The sequence below is a fragment of the Phaseolus vulgaris genome, chromosome 6 (genome assembly GCF_051622355.1).
Source record: "Phaseolus vulgaris cultivar YP4 chromosome 6, ASM5162235v1, whole genome shotgun sequence".
NCBI lineage: Eukaryota > Viridiplantae > Streptophyta > Magnoliopsida > Fabales > Fabaceae > Phaseolus > Phaseolus vulgaris.
In genome coordinates, this window is record NC_143503.1 from 9,521,016 (window position 1) to 9,538,227 (window position 17,212).

Below are 17,212 nucleotides of genomic sequence, written 5' to 3' on the forward strand. Positions count from 1 at the left end.
AATCTCTTTGTTTTAATTTAATATAATCACTATAAATAAAATATATTATAATATACTATATTATATTGTATTATATTGATATAATATAAAATAAAATAACAAAATAAAACGAAAATTATTTAAGTACATCATTGATTAAAATTTAAAATTATTAATAAATAAGATTAAATAATTGTCATTGTTCTTGCCGGTTGACTTTCTTGCTGGTTGACTCTGGTGAGAAGCTCCATCTCTGATTTGTCTTCTCTGGAATCTGTTCTACATCTTCTTGTTGTACTGGAACGTGACTCCGTTGATCACACTCCAATGATCAAGTCAGTGAGAGCATACTAAATTAAAATAAGTATTCAGTTTCAGTCTAGTATTCAGAAATAACGTACCTCTACCTGGGGTCTCAAGCCCCTTTTATAGTTTATCTCCTGTAACAACTTTCTCTCATAAGAATCTAATCTTAACCGAAAACATACGTAATAGAAAAACATTATGTTTAGGGGCACCTTCACTTATGGTGCTACAACAGAAAAAAAATCTTATCTCTACTAAAAGCATAAAATAATAACAGAAAAATCACCTGCCAACAGAGCACCACCTTAAGCGCTAACAACAAGAAAATACTCTATTTACATGGACACCCTTACCAACGTTATCTTTTCACTATGCATGCAACTTAACCTCTACGTGCTCTAAAACACACACTTAGGTTAAAATATGTTCTACTAATAACCTTATATTAGCATAAAATAAAAATATTATCTTAATTATTCTTTAACGGGCTTATTAATATAATTGGGCCAAAAACTCATAACCCACTCCACAGGCCCAACAACCGAGCTGACCTACCCACACCTATGCACCGAGCTCCGAGCAGTGATCATTGAGCGCTCTGTCCAGTACACAAGCCCCTTTTCAAGTTGTCTGTAGCGATTGGACAGAAACGCTCAACTGTGGCACAATTAGTTCAAATTCTTTCAGAAGCGAATGCTGACATGGAAATTTCTTAGTGGGTTAGGTGTGGCGCAGTGCACGAAGCGTTTTCTGAGGTGATGTCTCACCACACTCAATCTTAAGCGTACACGTGGCACTTTCATCGATGGTGGGAAAGCGTTTATGCTTAACATTCCTTCAATCGCATAAACCAACGTTCGAAACACATTTCACCTTCACTGTTTCATTTCTAAAACCTCTAGAAAACCCTTTGCGCTCTTCTTAGCTTTCTTTTCCCTTTCCCTCATGCCCTCGAAATGATGTGAGTTGATTTTAGATTGATTCATTTAGATGAGATTTAAGATTGAGATTGTTAAGCAATTAAGAGTGAAAAGCCTAAGGAAAATTTCCACTGGACATTAACTTAACAAGTGTTAAGTAGATGTAAAGGTTCATTTCCATAAGGCCAAAAGGAAAAACACAATTAAATGTGAAAATGAATGCCAACATAGGTGCGAAATAAAACCCAGGAAAGCTAAGGAAACATAAATGGCCGAATTGAATTCAAGGAGCAAAAACAAGAACAAGACATATTTTGGAATTGAAATTGGAATGGAAAAAGATGAGTGAAAGGAAACTTAGGAGATGAAGTTGAGAAGGTGAAACACGCCACTTGGATTGGTGATTTGCTCCAAGATAAGTGTGAATGCCGCCACTTGAGAGCTCTCAATTTCTCACAAGATAAGACATAGGTTTAGGGAGACAATGCTCACACACTCTAACACAATTTGTGTATAGTAACTTTACTCTTCATTCAACTTGTTAATACATGAGGTAGGCCTCCCTATTTATAGATTTAGGAGCCTTGGAGAGCAAGCTTAAAGGGTAGAATGGGGAGAACATAAGGCTTTGATGACCCCAAATCCGTGAAGATGCTTGGATGTTGTGTTGCTGCTGTTTGGGTTTAGTTTTTAGTGTTTAGATTTTTTGTTATATCACTATTGAAAAACTTAGCTTAGCTAGAGCAATCTTGTTTGAAAAAGAAAATAAGTTTTTCAAAGCTAAGTGATAAACAACCGATTGATTTCACGGTTTAATCGGTTATTTGACACATAGCATGTTTGAGAGTTTTTTAAACTAACTTTGACTTGGTTGACCAACAGACTTACCATTCAACCGGTTATTTCGAGATTTCAACCGACTGATTGTTGTATCTTTATCAGCTTTTCAAAAATCAGTTTAACCTGTTTTTGTTGGCTTTTCAAACTATTTTTTGCTCGTGATTACTTGACTATAACGATCATATCTAAGAGCTATAAAATATGTTCTCTCTCATCCTTTTGAATAATGATTGAGAAAGATTTAAAATCTGATTTGAGAGAGAATTTTTAAAAGAGTTTTTGCAAGATTGCTTAGAGGCTTTGCAAGTGTTCAAGAAGTGATTCTAGAAGCCCTGTGATTTCCTGAAGTCAGGTGTAATATGCTCTTACTTAGTTCTTGTATTTGAATTCTGATATCGTAAAAGTGTATGTAAAATCCTGTAAAGTCAGTGTGATTTTGGCTTGAGGTGTGTGATGGTGCAAAGAGGGTGAGTAGGCTCTTTGGGATTCAAAGTCACCTCTTTGTGATTGTGTAAGTTGTAATCTGTGATTGGTTACATAGTGAAATACTCAGTGGTTTGACTAAGGACTGGATGTAGCTCTGGGATTGAGTGAACTAGTATAAACCTTGTGTGTAATCTCTCTATCTCTATCTCTTTAATAACTGTTTGATATTTGCTCTGCTGTCATAAACAACCGGTTATCTCTGTATTTCAACTGGTTGATATTCATGTTTTGCAAACTGTTATACTTGCTTTTATCTTTGTGCTAAAAACAACCGGTTATATCGAAATATTAATCGATTGTTTTTCTGTCAACTATTTTAATTGTTCTTTTCTGTTGGCTATTCTGATCTTCCTTTCTGTAATTTATTAAAGGTTCATTCTTAATCAATCCTTTGCGAAAATCTTTCACTAAACAATTCACCCCCCTTTTGTTCTAGCCATCCAACCTAACAATTGACATTAAGAGTAAGGTTCTTGAAAGTTATTCAAGTTTTGATCCTAAATCTTTTATGGCTGAAATGTTTTCTTTTAGGGAAGGTTCTTGTTTAAACAAACCACCTTTGTTCTGTGGTATGAACTATGAACTGAGGTCCATAAGAATGAAATTCTTTATTGAATCTATAGATAAGAAAATCTGGAATATGATTACAAATGGCTATCTCATGCCTATATCTGAAACTGTTTCTTTTGAAAGAGAACATCTTGATTGTGTGGCTATGAACATTATTGTATCTGCACTTGACTCTAATGAATTTCTCAAGGTTTCAAAATGTAGTTTTGCCAAAGAAATGTGGAATACCCTTGAAGAGTATCACATGAATCCAAGGAGTGCCTTGATGGGCAAAGGAGAATCTACTGTTGAATCCTTCTCTTTAGAATCCAGAAAGGAGGTTTGTCTTATGAAAAAAGGAGAATCAGAATTAAGTCAAGTAAGTACAACCTCCTCTAATAAGTGTGCAAGTTATTTTCAATTGCTTGATGCTTTCCAAGAAATTCATGAAGAAGCTAAGAGCCTAACTTTTTCAAATAACCGATTGAAATTTGAAAACAACAAGTTGAAAATGAAAATCACAGTTTTAGAAAATGATTTGAGTAATACAAATGTTGATTTAGAGAAATCTTGAACTGATATATAAAAACTCTTTTTGCAATTGTGATTCAAGTTGCTGTAAAAATTATAAAATCCTTTAAGAAAATTTTTTATACCTTGTGAAAACTATTGATATTATTTCTAAAGGGAAATCAAATTTTGAGAATGTTTTAGCTTCTCAACAGTGTGTTTTTGGGAAATCAGGTTTGGGTTTTAACCTACAAAGCAAAAACTTTAGCTTTTCAAAATCTTTTTCAAACCTTACGAAAAATCAATCGGTTAAAAGTACAAAACAACTGATTGTTTGTTGTTTCTATTGTAAGAAAAAAGGGACATTCTGTTAGATTCTGTAAAATAAGAAAAGTTTATGTTCCCAAAGGTATTTTAAAATGGGTGCCTAAGATTTTGAAGGTTCCTAAGGTTGCTAGTAACACTCATGGACCCAAATTTATAAGGGGACCAAATCTTGCTTCTGAATCTTTTCTTGTAGGTATCCTTGGCTGCCAAGAATTACTTTTGTGCTTGAAGAATGACTGCTGAAAGGAAAAATAACAAGAGACTTTGTTTTCATAATGAAGAATATGATGGAACTGGCTTTCATGGATGCATGTTCTTGTGTTAGAACTACTGTTATGAATTTTAGAACTGTCTGTCAAAATTTGTACAAGTGTTCTTAAAAAGAATAGTTCTTATCTCTCTTCCTTGCTTGAACAATCAATCAGAAGTTTAATTCTGTGTTTCTACAATGTGTTACTGATTTGTATATGCCAGATATTATTCAAATGATGTGTATCTTAACCTGTATATGTGCTTTTCCAGGCTTTGGTGAAGGATTTGGATTTCACTTATTCAAAATCCCTGTCACAGAAAATCAACCGGTTGATTATGCGAAACAACTCATTGTTTTAGTCTTGACAGTAATGTTGTGCTTTCTGTTTTGACTCTCTGTGATTTGTTTTGATTCTCTTATTTGACCCAGTATTGTTTATGGTCTATAATGCATTTATTACAATGTCGAACATCATTTCTTTGTGCAGTTAAAACTTTTTAAAGAATATATTCTTCCTTGTATTGGAAATCAAAATTCTTTAATGCTTGGTCAAGGGTTGCATGTGTTTCCTGTACCTTCTGGTTGGGTCTGACAAAAACAATTTTATAGTCATTGAATTGATTCTTTTCTGTTATAATTGACCTCACTAAATGCCAAAAATTCTTGACTGATCTCTCAAAATATTTGGTTATAAATTCAAAACAGCTGGTTGTTCTTTCTCACAACAAAAACAACCAATTGTTCTTCCTATTTTCTCTGCACTAACCTGTTCTGCATATTGCTCTCAAGCCATGGAATCAAGTCCTCCCTCCTCAAAGAGAATGAAGAATAGAGCAGTGAGAAGGAGTGGAAAAATGGAGGGTTGGTTCTCAAGTGATCCAGATTTGATGAACAAATACCTACCTGAAACAAGTAGGAAAGTAATCAATACACCAAAAGTTGTCTTCTTCAACTGGCTGAAGGAGCAAAAAATAATGGAAGTAAGGAGATTTTTGAAGGAACAACTGCTTAGACGCTTTCTGGAGCTATCTGAAAACATCTATCCAAATCTGGTAAGGGTTTTCTACACCAATCTACAATTCAATGGTGATATACTTGTGTCTCATGTGAAAGGAGTAGACTTGGAAATCACAAATGAAGTCTGGACAGCTGTAACTGGCCTGAAGTTCTCTGGGCTTAAGATTAACAAAGGTAACACTGGAATTGTTGATGAATTCAACAAAATGAAATTTTACAAAAACTATCTCCAAAATCCACAAGCTAGAGTAACAAAGTTTGGTGTTGGAGGCTTAAAATTGAATGAAAGGTTGGTAGCTTTCATTGTCTCATGGATCCTAACTCCAAGGGGCAACAATCATTCAACATTATCAAAGAAAGACTTAGTTCTTATCTACTGCACTATGAACAAAATCAAGCTCAACTGGATCCACATTATCAAAGATCACATGCAGAAGGCAACAAGGTTATGTGATTTTCGTTATCCTTATGCCATTTTAATTACTAAATTTCTTTAGTATTTTGAAGTGGATTTAGAAGAAGAGCTGCCTGAAGTGGTGAAGTCCTCAAGTGAGGTAAACAATGGTTCTTTAAGCAAGATTGGGTTCACCAAAATCAATGGATTTTGGGTGAGCAAAAATGGAGATCCAGCTGCATCATCTAGTGGAGTTCAAGCTGAAGCTGAAGATAAAGATGTTGAGGAACCTGCTGTTGCAGAAAATGCTGGACCAAGTGCTGATATTGGAGAGGAAAGGATTACTTCAATGACATCCTTTGAGAGGCTAGTAATCAACAGAATGGATAACCTTGCTGAAAATCAGAACAATCTCTATGAGCTATGTCAAAACAGGTTTCAACAATTTGATGAGAGATTCCAGGGTATGGATGCACGTTTCTTGAACCTGGATGAGCAAATTGAAGTTGTACAAAATCATCTTTTTGAGCTACAGTATGGGAAATAAGACTAAGGCTAGAGAATTTTCTTTTAAATGTTTTTCTTCTATGAACAATTTATCTTTTCTTTATCCTGTTTTTAATCCTTCCTTGTGTCTATTTGTGAAGACAAATAGGGGGAGAAATAGCTGCTTTTGGGTTGTAATCTTCTATTGCGCACTTATTTTGCTTTAATCACTGCATTTGTTTGAAGTTACTTTTGTTGCTCTGATAGTTTTAACCGGTTAATCCTGCGTTTTAACTGATTGTTCTTCTGCTGCTGCACCTATGCTTTGGTCTTCACTTTGGTTTGATTGTGAAAACTGTTTAATGGTGCTCTGTTTTTCTGGAAACAAATACTCTGTGCTTTTCTGCTTTTATTTGTGATTGCAGGTGATAACAAAATTCTAAACAAACATCCCAAAGCAACCAGACCCAAGCGAGACCAGGGAAATTCGCCAACAAGTTGAGGAATTGATTGCTAAAGGGTGGGTTCAAGATAGTATGAGCTCTTGTGCTATGCCTATTATACTTGTCCCTAAGAAAGATGGAACATGGAGGATGTGTTCCGATTGTAGGGCTATAAACAACATTACAACTAAGTATAGGCATCCCATACCTAGACTTGATGATTTGTTGGATGAATTGCATGGTTCCCAAATTTTTACAAAGATTGATCTTAAAAGCGGCTACAATCAAATCCGTATAAAACTGGGTGATGAATGGAAGACGGCTTTTAAGACCAACTTTGGCTTATATGAGTGGTTAGTTATGCCATTTGGATTAACTAATGCTCCAAGTACTTTCATGCGCCTCATGCATCATGTTTTAAGACCATTCATTGGCAAGTTTGTTGTTGTTTATTTTGATGATATCCTCATTTATAGCTTGTCTTTGTATGACCATAGGATGCATGTTAGACAAGTCTTAGAAACCCTTAGGAAAGAACATTTGTATGATAACCTTGCTAAATGTATGTTTGCACTTGATCATATAGAATTCCTAGGGTTTGTTGTGAGTATTAAAGGGGTCCATGTAGATCAATCTAAGGTAGTAGCCATTCAAAATTGGCCAACGCCTACCAATGTGAATGATGCCCGAAGTTTCCATGGTCTTGCTTCTTTTTATAGAAGGTTTGTGCCTAACTTCGGTACCATAGCTGCACCCCTCAATGATATAGTGAAAAAGGATGTGGTTTTTAAATGGGGAGAAGCACAACAACATGCTTTTGATGTTTTAAAAGAAAAATTGACTCATGCTCCCATTTTAGCCCTTCCTAATTTTGCTAAAACATTTGAGATTGAATGTGATGCTTCAAGTATAGGCATTGAGGTTGTTCTCCTTCAAGAGGGCCACCCCATAGCTTACTTTAGTGAGAAATTAAAAGGTAGTCATCTTAACTATTCCACTTATGATAAGGAATTATATGCACTTGTTAGAGCTTTGTTTACTTGGCAACATTATCTTTTTCCTAAAGAGTTTGTGATTCATAGTGATCATGAATCTCTTAAATATTTGAAAAGCCAAAACAAACTCAACAAGAGGCATGCTAAGTGGGTGGAATTCCTTGAGCAATTTCCTTATGTGATCAAGCATAAGCAAGGCAAAAATAATGTTGTAGCCGATGCACTTTCTAGACGTTATGCCTTGCTCAATCTTTTGGGTTCTCAATTTCTTAGCTTTGATCACATTAAGGATCTTTATCATGATGACTTTGATTTTTCTCTTATCTATCAAGAGTGTATCAAAGGTGGACACAAAGATTTTTTTTATACAAGATGGCTTTCTTTTTAAAGGAAAACGTCTTTGTGTTCCCCAAAGCTCCATTAGATTATCTCTTGTTAGAGAAGCTCATGAGGGAGGATTAATGGGCCATTTTGGGGTTGCAAAAACTTTGGATGTGTTACATGAGCATTTCTTTTGGTCTCATATGCATAAACATGTTCATAGTTTGTGTGAAAAATGCATAGCTTGCCGTAAAGCTAAATCTATAGTGCATCCCCATGGTTTATATACTCCTCTTCCTATCCCTTCAATGCCTTGGGTTGATATTTCTATGGATTTCATCTTAGGATTACCCAAGACATCTAAGGGTAAGGATTTCATTTTTGTGGTAGTGGATCGTTTTTCAAAGATGGCTCACTTTATTCCTTGCCACAAGGTGGATGATGCATGTCATATTGCAAACCTCTTCTTTAAGGAAGTGGTTCGTTTACATGGAATTCCTAGGACTATAGTGTCCGATAGAGATTCCAAGTTCTTGAGTCACTTTTGGAAGACCTTGTGGGGTAAACTTGGTACTAAACTTTTATTTTCTACTACTTGTCACCCACAAACCGATGGTTAAACCGAAGTGGTAAATAGAACTTTGGGACAAATGTTGAGATGCTTTATTTCCGGGAATCCTAGAGTTTGGGAGGATTTACTACCACATGTTGAATTTGCTTATAATCGTGTAGTAAATTCTACCACCTCACATTCTCCTTTTGAGGTTGCTTATGGGTTTAATCCCTTAACACCTCTTGATCTTCTTCCTATTCCCATACTTGATGATGTCTTGTGCAAAGATGGTGATGACAAAGCTTCTTTTATAAAAAATTTGCATAAAGACATCAAGTTGAGAATTGAGAAGAAGGTTGGCAAGTATGCTGAACTTGTGAACAAAAGGAGAAAAACATTATTATTTGATGAAGGTGATTGGGTTTGGCTTCATTTTAGGAAAGATCGTTTTCCTACTCTAAGGAAGTCCAAATTTATGCCTCGTGGAGATGGACCTTTTCAAGTCCTAAAGAGGATTAATGATAATGCTTATGAGTTAGATATGCCTGGTACATTCCTTGGTAGTCATACATTTAATATAAGTGATCTAACTCTTTTTTCTGTAGGTCTCCAGAATTCGTGGTCGAATTCTCTCCAACTCGGGGAGTATGATGGAGATCAAGATCAAAAAGAGGTAGAAGCCGAAGTTGAAGATGCTCAAGAAGATATTAGCTTACCTTAAAAAATTACAAGGAGCAAATTTAAAGAATTAGGAAGTAGTGGTAAAATGTTTTCTCTTTTTGTATAAAATGTAGAATGTTTAAATATATAGTTTTTAGGAAGGTGCTTAGAGGGAAACCTAAAGATACCTCTTTTGTAAAGTGTACCGCCCTGGTAGTCGGGAGTGATGACGTGGCACCCTACTACAGTATAGGCGTGTTTGCATGGCGCCAGGTTGGCAAGAGGGAAGGAAGTCGGGGGGCTCGTGTAGTCGCCAGTTGTTAAGTTGGCGTGTTCCGACCTCCAGCATATCAGAATCGGCGATCACCAGGTTAGAGATGAAGTCGCCAGATGAAGGAGATCGCCAGAGCGAGCACATCGCCAAAGATGAAGGAGAAGCAGATTATGAAGGCGGCCGGCGAGACCACAGGGAAGGTGTATGAAGACCCCTAACTCGCTAGTTTCAGTAGAGATCGCACTCCCAAGTTAGCTATGCATTGGGCAGTACCATGCATAAGTAACTTAGCCAAAATGAGAGTAGAAGCAGCGCCAAGTCAGGGAGCCTCCAGATGATGGCACGTGTACAGTTGGATGCGAGCCACGTGTACAGTTGGATGCGAGCCACGTGTCCAAGTCTGTAACTACCAGGAGAGAGAAAGCTACCAGGTATATAAGAGTTCTTAACAAACTTTCTGAGGTACGCACGTTCAGTTTATACACTTTACGCTTGCGAGTGATAGAGCTGACTGTGAGAGAGGATTTGCACGGTTCTTGTTCTCTTAGTATTTGGTGATACCGTCACTGACTTGAGCGTTGGAGTGCGATCGGCCGCAGCGGCGCCGTACTGTTTCTTTGCAGGTTCTTGAGGTAGATCCCGAAGAGGAACGGAGGTGAGAAGCGGTGCGCACGTCGATCCTTTGACGAGGCAGTTTCCAGCGTTCCGGTCAACAGGCAGGATCATCAGGCGCCCACCGTGGGGCCGTGTAAAACTTGCTCCCATCCACAGCGTGAGTTCTTGGAAGTTTTCGAAGTTTTCTGCGTGGTTGTGTGCTGGTGCAACCATCGTTCGCTGTTTGTTTGAGTTTCGTTCGGTGAATTTGCGTTTTGTACCGTTCGTTTGGCTTTTCGATCGGTGGAGTGAGGTTTTCTGCTGCTTACGCGTAATCTGTTTGGTGGAAGTTCGAGTTCTTTCGCTTGTTTGGTTGTTCGCGGAGAAGCGGTGGTTTCTGGCGAAGTTGTGGTTTTCTTTGAAGGCTTACGGTGTTCTTGAGTTTTCTTGCATAATTTCGCACTGTTTTCTCCGATTGATCGCTGATTCGATCGTGGTTGAAGTGTTGTTCGCTGCATTCCTGTGATTCGCTGAAGTTCATGAGAAAAATGAGAAGCAATCGTTCAAGCCCCGTGGCGCCTGTCGCTGCTGAAGGCGACGCCGCCATGACCATGGCGCAGATGGCAGAGATGATGCGCTCGTTGCAGGCAACTGTAGAAGCCTCACGTGTAGAGCAGGCGAGAATACATGAGGACCTGGTCGCCTCTCGCGCCAGGAACGAGGAGCTTAGCAAGGTGACTAAGGAGCTGCGTCAAGCTCTTCGGGAGCAGCAAGGACGTTCTTCTGCTGAAGAGGTGGCGCCGTCGACGCCACCCCGTGTTTTCCCTATGCCTTTTGTTCAGGCGATTACCGACACGCCTATTCCCACGAGCGTGGTTCCGGTTAAGGCTGTCTTTACCGGCGTGGAGGATCCAGAGGCTCATCTGACCACGTTCCATACGCAGATGATGCTGTCGGGAGGGTCAGACGCCGTCTACTGCAAGATGTTCGTGAGTACGCTCCAGGGAACGGCGATGGAGTGGTTTGTGAGCCTGCCTAACGGCCACATAACCAGTTTTCAACAGTTCTCGAAGATCTTTGTCGAGCAGTACATCGTGAATAAGGCACCGCCCAGGGTGTCTTATGATCTGTTTGACATAAGGCAGTACCATGGGGAGTCCCTCAGAGACTACCTAAATCGCTTTGGAGCGCAGATGGTCAGATCGCCGGCTAAGGATGAAGAAATGCTGGTCTATGCCTTCAAGAAGGGCGTGCAGCCAGGACCATTCTGCGAGGCCTTGATCAGGGCTCACCCCGCGACGTTTGCTGAAGTCAGGCGGCTTGCGGTGGCTCACATCGCCGACGAGAGTGAAGTCGCCGAGAAGAGAGGCAGCGTGGCTCCCGCCAGGCCACGCGCCCAGACCAGGATCCAGTCGTAGAGGGTGCTGGAAACGGCGGCGGCGGCCAGAAAGGACCAGAGGACTCGCCATCGTTACGACAGGAGGAACAAGGGAAGGAGCCAGGGGCGCCAGCAACCAGCACGCCGGGAATACAATCGCCCGCCTAAGCACAAATTTGTCATGGGACTAGCGGACCTGATCGCCATTCCTAACATATCTGCTAGGTTGAAAGCGCCTGAGAAGGTGGGCGACAAGGTGCTGGGGTCAAAGCCGGATGCCTAGTGTGAGTTCCACCAATGTTTTGGCCACACTTTGGACTCGTGTTTGTCTTTAGGATACCAGCTCGACGATCTGGTTAAGAGCGGGTTCCTAAATGACTATCTGCTGGACAGGAGGACGGGGGGAGCGTCGAGTTCCCAGCCAGCAGGTGGAGAAGCCCAGCAGCACGAGATGCCTATCCACGGGGAGATCCACACCATTGCAGGGGGCTTCTCAGGTGGTGGATGCACCGCATCGCAGAGGAAAAAGTACGCGCGATCGGTGATGACAGTAGATATGTTTGAAGATCACTCGCCGGAAGTGGACATTACGTTTACCAAGCAGGATCTTCGGGACGTTGTGCCTCATGACAACGATCCCATAGTTATTTCGTTGGTTACAGCGGGAAGGAAGGTCCACAGAGTTCTGGTGGACCAAGGAAGCTCGGCAGACGTGATGTTCTGGCCGACTTTCACGCAGCTGGAGTTGCCCCTTGACCAGCTAAGGCCCTATGGAGGGTGCTTATATGGGTTCGCTGGTGACCAGGTGGAGGTCAGGGGGTACATTGAGCTGAGAACCACGTTTACAGATGAGGCTGGGTCGAGGACGGAGAAAATCAAGTACCTCATCGTAAACGCTCCTTCAGCATACAACATCCTGTTGGGAAGGCCCACGCTTAACAGGATAGGCGCCATTCCGTCGACTCGGCACATGAAGGTAAAGTTGCCGTCCATGGAAGGGGTGGTGATCACGATCAAGTCTGATCAGAAAGAAGCGAAAAGGTGCTATGAGAATAGCCTGAAAAACAAAAGATCAGTGAGTTATGTAACAACCTCCCCACCTCCCGGTGTGAAGCCCAGATCGACGGTAGCAGAGGAGGCCGCCGGAAGAGATGTGGAGATGGTAGACGCTGAGCTAGGGGAGAGAAATGCTGGCCTGGAGGAGGAAGAGGCGCGGAATCGCCCCGAGGAAGCAAGGGAACAGGGAATCGCCAGGGCGGTGATCGCCAGAGAATCCAGGCCTAAACCTGTCGAGCAGTGGCTCGAGAAGGAGATCGGAGGAAAAATCTTCAAGCTAGGAAGATCTCTGGAGGTCGATCTCCAGGACCAGATCGCCAAGGTGATTGAGCGGCATCTGGACGCGTTTGCATGGTCCGCTTCGGACATGCCCGGGATTGATCCCGACTTCTTGTGCCATCATCTGGCGATGGACAATTTGGTGAGACCGGTGCGACAAAGGAGAAGAAAGTTCAACGAGGAGAGGAGACAGGCGATCAGGGACGAAACACAGAAACTCCTCGCTGCAGGCCACATCAGGGAAGTCCAGTACCCTGAATGGTTGGCAAATGTCGTGCTGGTGAAGAAGAGTAACGGGAAATGGCGCATGTGCGTCGATTTCACCGACCTGAACAAAGCTTGCCCAAAGGATTCGTATCCTTTACCAAGCATAGATGCCCTGGTTGATAGTGCTGCAGGGTGTAAGTTGCTGAGTTTCCTGGATGCCTTCTCAGGATATAATCAGATCAAGATGCATCCCATGGATGAAGAGAAAACAGCCTTCATGACGGAGAGATCGTGCTACTGCTATAAGGTGATGCCGTTTGGGCTGAAGAACGCGGGGGCCACGTACCAGAGGCTGATGGATCGAGTACTTGCACCAATGCTGGGAAGGAACGTGCAAGCTTACGTCGATGACATGGTCGTTACCTCGCAGGAAAAAAGCAAGCACGTGGCAGACTTGGAAGAATTATTCACGACGATCGCCAAGTTCAAGTTAAAGCTCAATCCGGAGAAATGCATTTTCGGCGTGGAGGCTGGAAAGTTTTTGGGTTTCCTCTTGACTGAAAGAGGAATAGAAGCCAACCCAGACAAGTGTGCCGCCATCTTGGCGATGAGGAGCCCGGCTACGGTGAAAGAAGTCCAGCAGCTAACAGGTCGGATGGCAGCCCTATCTCGCTTCGTGTCAGCTAGCGGAGAAAAGGGGCATCCCTATTTTCAATGTCTGCGGCGCAATAATAAGTTTGCTTGGACGAAAGAGTGGGAGGAAGCTTTCGTCAAACTGAAGGAGTATCTGGCGAGCCCGCCGGTTCTGTGCAAACCGCTGGCGGGAATCCCTCTCAGGTTGTATTTTGCTGTGACTGAGAGGGCGGTGAGTGCGGTGCTCGCCAAGGATCAAGATCAGGCTCAGAAGCCTATTTATTTCGTGAGCAAGGTGTTGCAGGGCCCAGAAACGAGATATCAGGCCCTGGAGAAGGCTGCGCTGGCTGTGGTGTTTTCGGCGAGGAGGTTGCGCCACTACTTCCACAGTTTCACAATACTGGTGATGACTGACCTGCCCATCCAGAAGGTCTTGAAGAAACCCGACGTTGCGGGAAGGATGGTGAAGTGGGCGGTAGAGTTGTCGGAGTTTGATATTAAGTACGAGCCCCGAGGCCCGATCAAGGGGCAAATCTTTGCAGATTTCGTGGTTGAGCTCTCATCAGAGGCGACGCGGGTTGAAGGGGACGATTTCCGTTGGGTACTTTCGGTGGATGGATCGTCGAACCAGCAGGGCAGCGGTGCTGGAGTCATATTGGAAGGACCCAACGGCGTGCTGATCGAACAATCTCTGAGGTTCGCCTTCAAAGCCAGCAACAATCAAGCAGAGTTTGAGGCGCTGATCGCCGGAATTTTGCTGGCCAAGGAGATGGGAGCTAGGGTGCTGATGGCTAAGAGTGACTCGCTGCTAGTCACGGGGCAAGTAACAGGCGAGTTCCAGGCTAAAGATCCACAAATGGCGGCTTACTTGGCGTATGTGCAGGAATTGAAGAGTTCCTTTGCCTCCTTTGAAGTAGTACATGTGCCCAGAGAGCAGAATGCCCGAGCTGACTTGCTTGCTAAGCTCGCCAGCTCAGGCAAGGGGGGTAGGCAGAGGACGGTGATTCAAGAAACTCTGAAGACGCCAAGGGCATTTGTAGCAGATCACCTGGTCCTTCAGGTAAGCAAGTCGACGGAGAAAGCAGCGAGAAGCCATAAGTCCTTGACGCAAGAAACTCTGAGATCGCCGAGAATTAGAGCATGTCGAGGAGAGAAGGTGAATGTGATGCAGGTCTGCGCCACCCATGAGCCAGACACTTGGAAAACACAGTACAAGCGGTGCCTGACAGATGGCCTCCTCCCGCTGGATCCGACAGAAGCTAGGAAGGTAAAGAAAAATTCCAGCAAGTACACATTGATTGATGGCGATCTGTACAGGTTTGGGTTCACTCACCCACTCCTGGAATGCGTACACGGTGAGAAGTGCACGAGAATCATGGCAGAGCTCCACGAGGGTATATGCGGAAGCCACGTTGGGGGTCGAGCTCTGGCCGCGAGGACTCTCCGTGCAGGCTACTACTGGCCATCAATGAGAGAAGATTGCAAGAAGTATGCCCAGTGTTGCAAACAATGCCAACAGCACGCCGATTGGCACAAGGCACCTCCCGAGGAGCTGAAGTCGATCTATAGCCCTTGGCCGTTTCATACTTGGGGAATCGACATCCTGGGACCTTTCCCGCTGGCGATCAGGCAGATGAAGTACTTGGTGGTGGCGATTGAGTATTTCACCAAGTGGATTGAAGCAGAACCAGTGGCCCAGATCACCGCACACAAGATCGAAGGTTTCGTGTGGAAGAACATCGTGTGCCGGTTTGGAGTGCCTAAACGCCTGGTGTTGGATAATGGGACGCAGTTTGCAAGCCACCTGTTGAAGAAGCTTTGCGATGGGGTGGGAATTCAACAAGTGTTTGCATCCGTCGAGCACCCTCAGACAAATGGCCAGGTGGAGTCAGCTAATCGGGTGTTGTTGAGAGGTTTGAAGAGAAGGCTTGAGAAAGCCAAGGGAAGTTGGGCTGAGGAGGTGCCCCGTATAGTCTGGGCGTACCACACCACCTGTTGAAGATGGTTGCTGCCCCTTCAAGATTGTGTTTGATGAAGACTTATATGTAGTGTTTGATGAAGACTTTTATGTACTTTCCATGTATTTGTGCTTTGCTTTAAGTATGTCTTAGTTAGTGCTTAGAGGTTGTCTAAGAGTAGCTTTTTGCTGAGTATCTCACCTCATAACCACTGGCCATGTGTTAAGAACAAGCATAAGTTTTCTAAAACTGTTTTTCACATGTTTTACACAAAAACACGTTTTACTGCATAAAAATAAATCTGTTCTTTTCTAAATAAACAGATTCATTTTCTTCACTGATGCCTTGGCTAAAGTCTTGTAAAAAATTAGATTTTGTGCATCAGGTATTTTGACTAAGTCTTCTTCTTTTCAAAACGACTGAGTTTCAAATAGTTAAACCTTCTCTGTTTTCGTTTTGAAAAATAAATCTGTTCATCTGTAAATGAATAGATTCTTTTTCTCTCTGGTGCCATAACAAGCTTAAACGTTTTCAGTTTTATCTCTGCACCAGAATGGTTGACTAAGTCTCCTCACTTAACAGATTCTCTAACTGCTTTTTGAAAATAAATCTGTTCATTTTATTTTCAATCTGTTCATTTTATAACAGCTTTAACTGTTTTTCAAAATTCTGTTATAAGCTGGCTTTCTATAAAATGCAAACTTGTTTTCTGAGTTTAACAACGAGTCAAACAGTTTATACATTTGCAAAAACAAGTTTTGACAGCAGAGAGTTAAGTGTTTTCAAGGATTAGCATTTGTTCTTCAAAGATTTCGAAAATCACAAAGTGCTTGTTCTTGGTTTGGTTCCAAAAGCTTGGTGTGAGGTGCAGCTACTGTTCTAGCAATCTTGCCTACTGGTTTAAGGCTGATCTTTGTTACCTCAATCAGGTGTAGTCGTTTCACTTCTTATTACTTGTAAAAGTTTGGTTGAATCCTCTTCTTGATAGGTGTTCTTGGAGAGTGGATGTGTGTGTGAGTGCTGAAATAGGTTTTTTCAGCAAGAGTACCTAAGTTCTTGTAGGTTTCAAGAACAGTGGGAAGTGTACTTGATTGTACTGTGTTTTAGTGATTTCCACCTGTTGTTGGTGAAGACTGGATGTAGCTCAGGTTGAGTGAACCAGTATAATTGCTTGTGTTCATTCTCTCTCTCTCTCTCTGCAATTTCGTTTCTGCATAATTGATAAAACAGCAAAGAAATAAATCTGTTCAATTGAAAATAAATCTGTTCTTTCTGGGCACTGTGCATACTGTTCTTGATTTCTGAAAAAGCTGTTGTAATCTGATAAGAACATACATAATCTGCTAAAACCATTGGAACAGATTGACTGTGATAAGCTGATCAAGAAACTGTCAATATCATTAATTGAACCTTAAACAAAGTGCTAAAAATTGAAGCTTGCTGTTCTGTGATTAAGTGTTCTTAATTTCTGGAAAATTGCTTAATATCAAGAAGGACATTCATAGTCTGTTAAAGTCCACTGGAACAGCTTGTGTGCAAAGGTAACTCAATTAATTAGCATGCTATAATCACTTGCTTGAAATTAAAGCTTGCAGTTTTGTGTTTCACTGTTTTTCAAATCTGATATTTGTGTGTGTGCTGCTGAAAATTTTCACTGCATGATCTTGTGATTAATCTTGCTGAATTAAAAGCTTTTCAAACAAAAAACAGTGCTGAAATAAATCTGTTCATTTTTACATAAATCGATTTATTTTCTGTAAAACTGGGTTAAACACTGTTTTTGCGAAGAAGTTT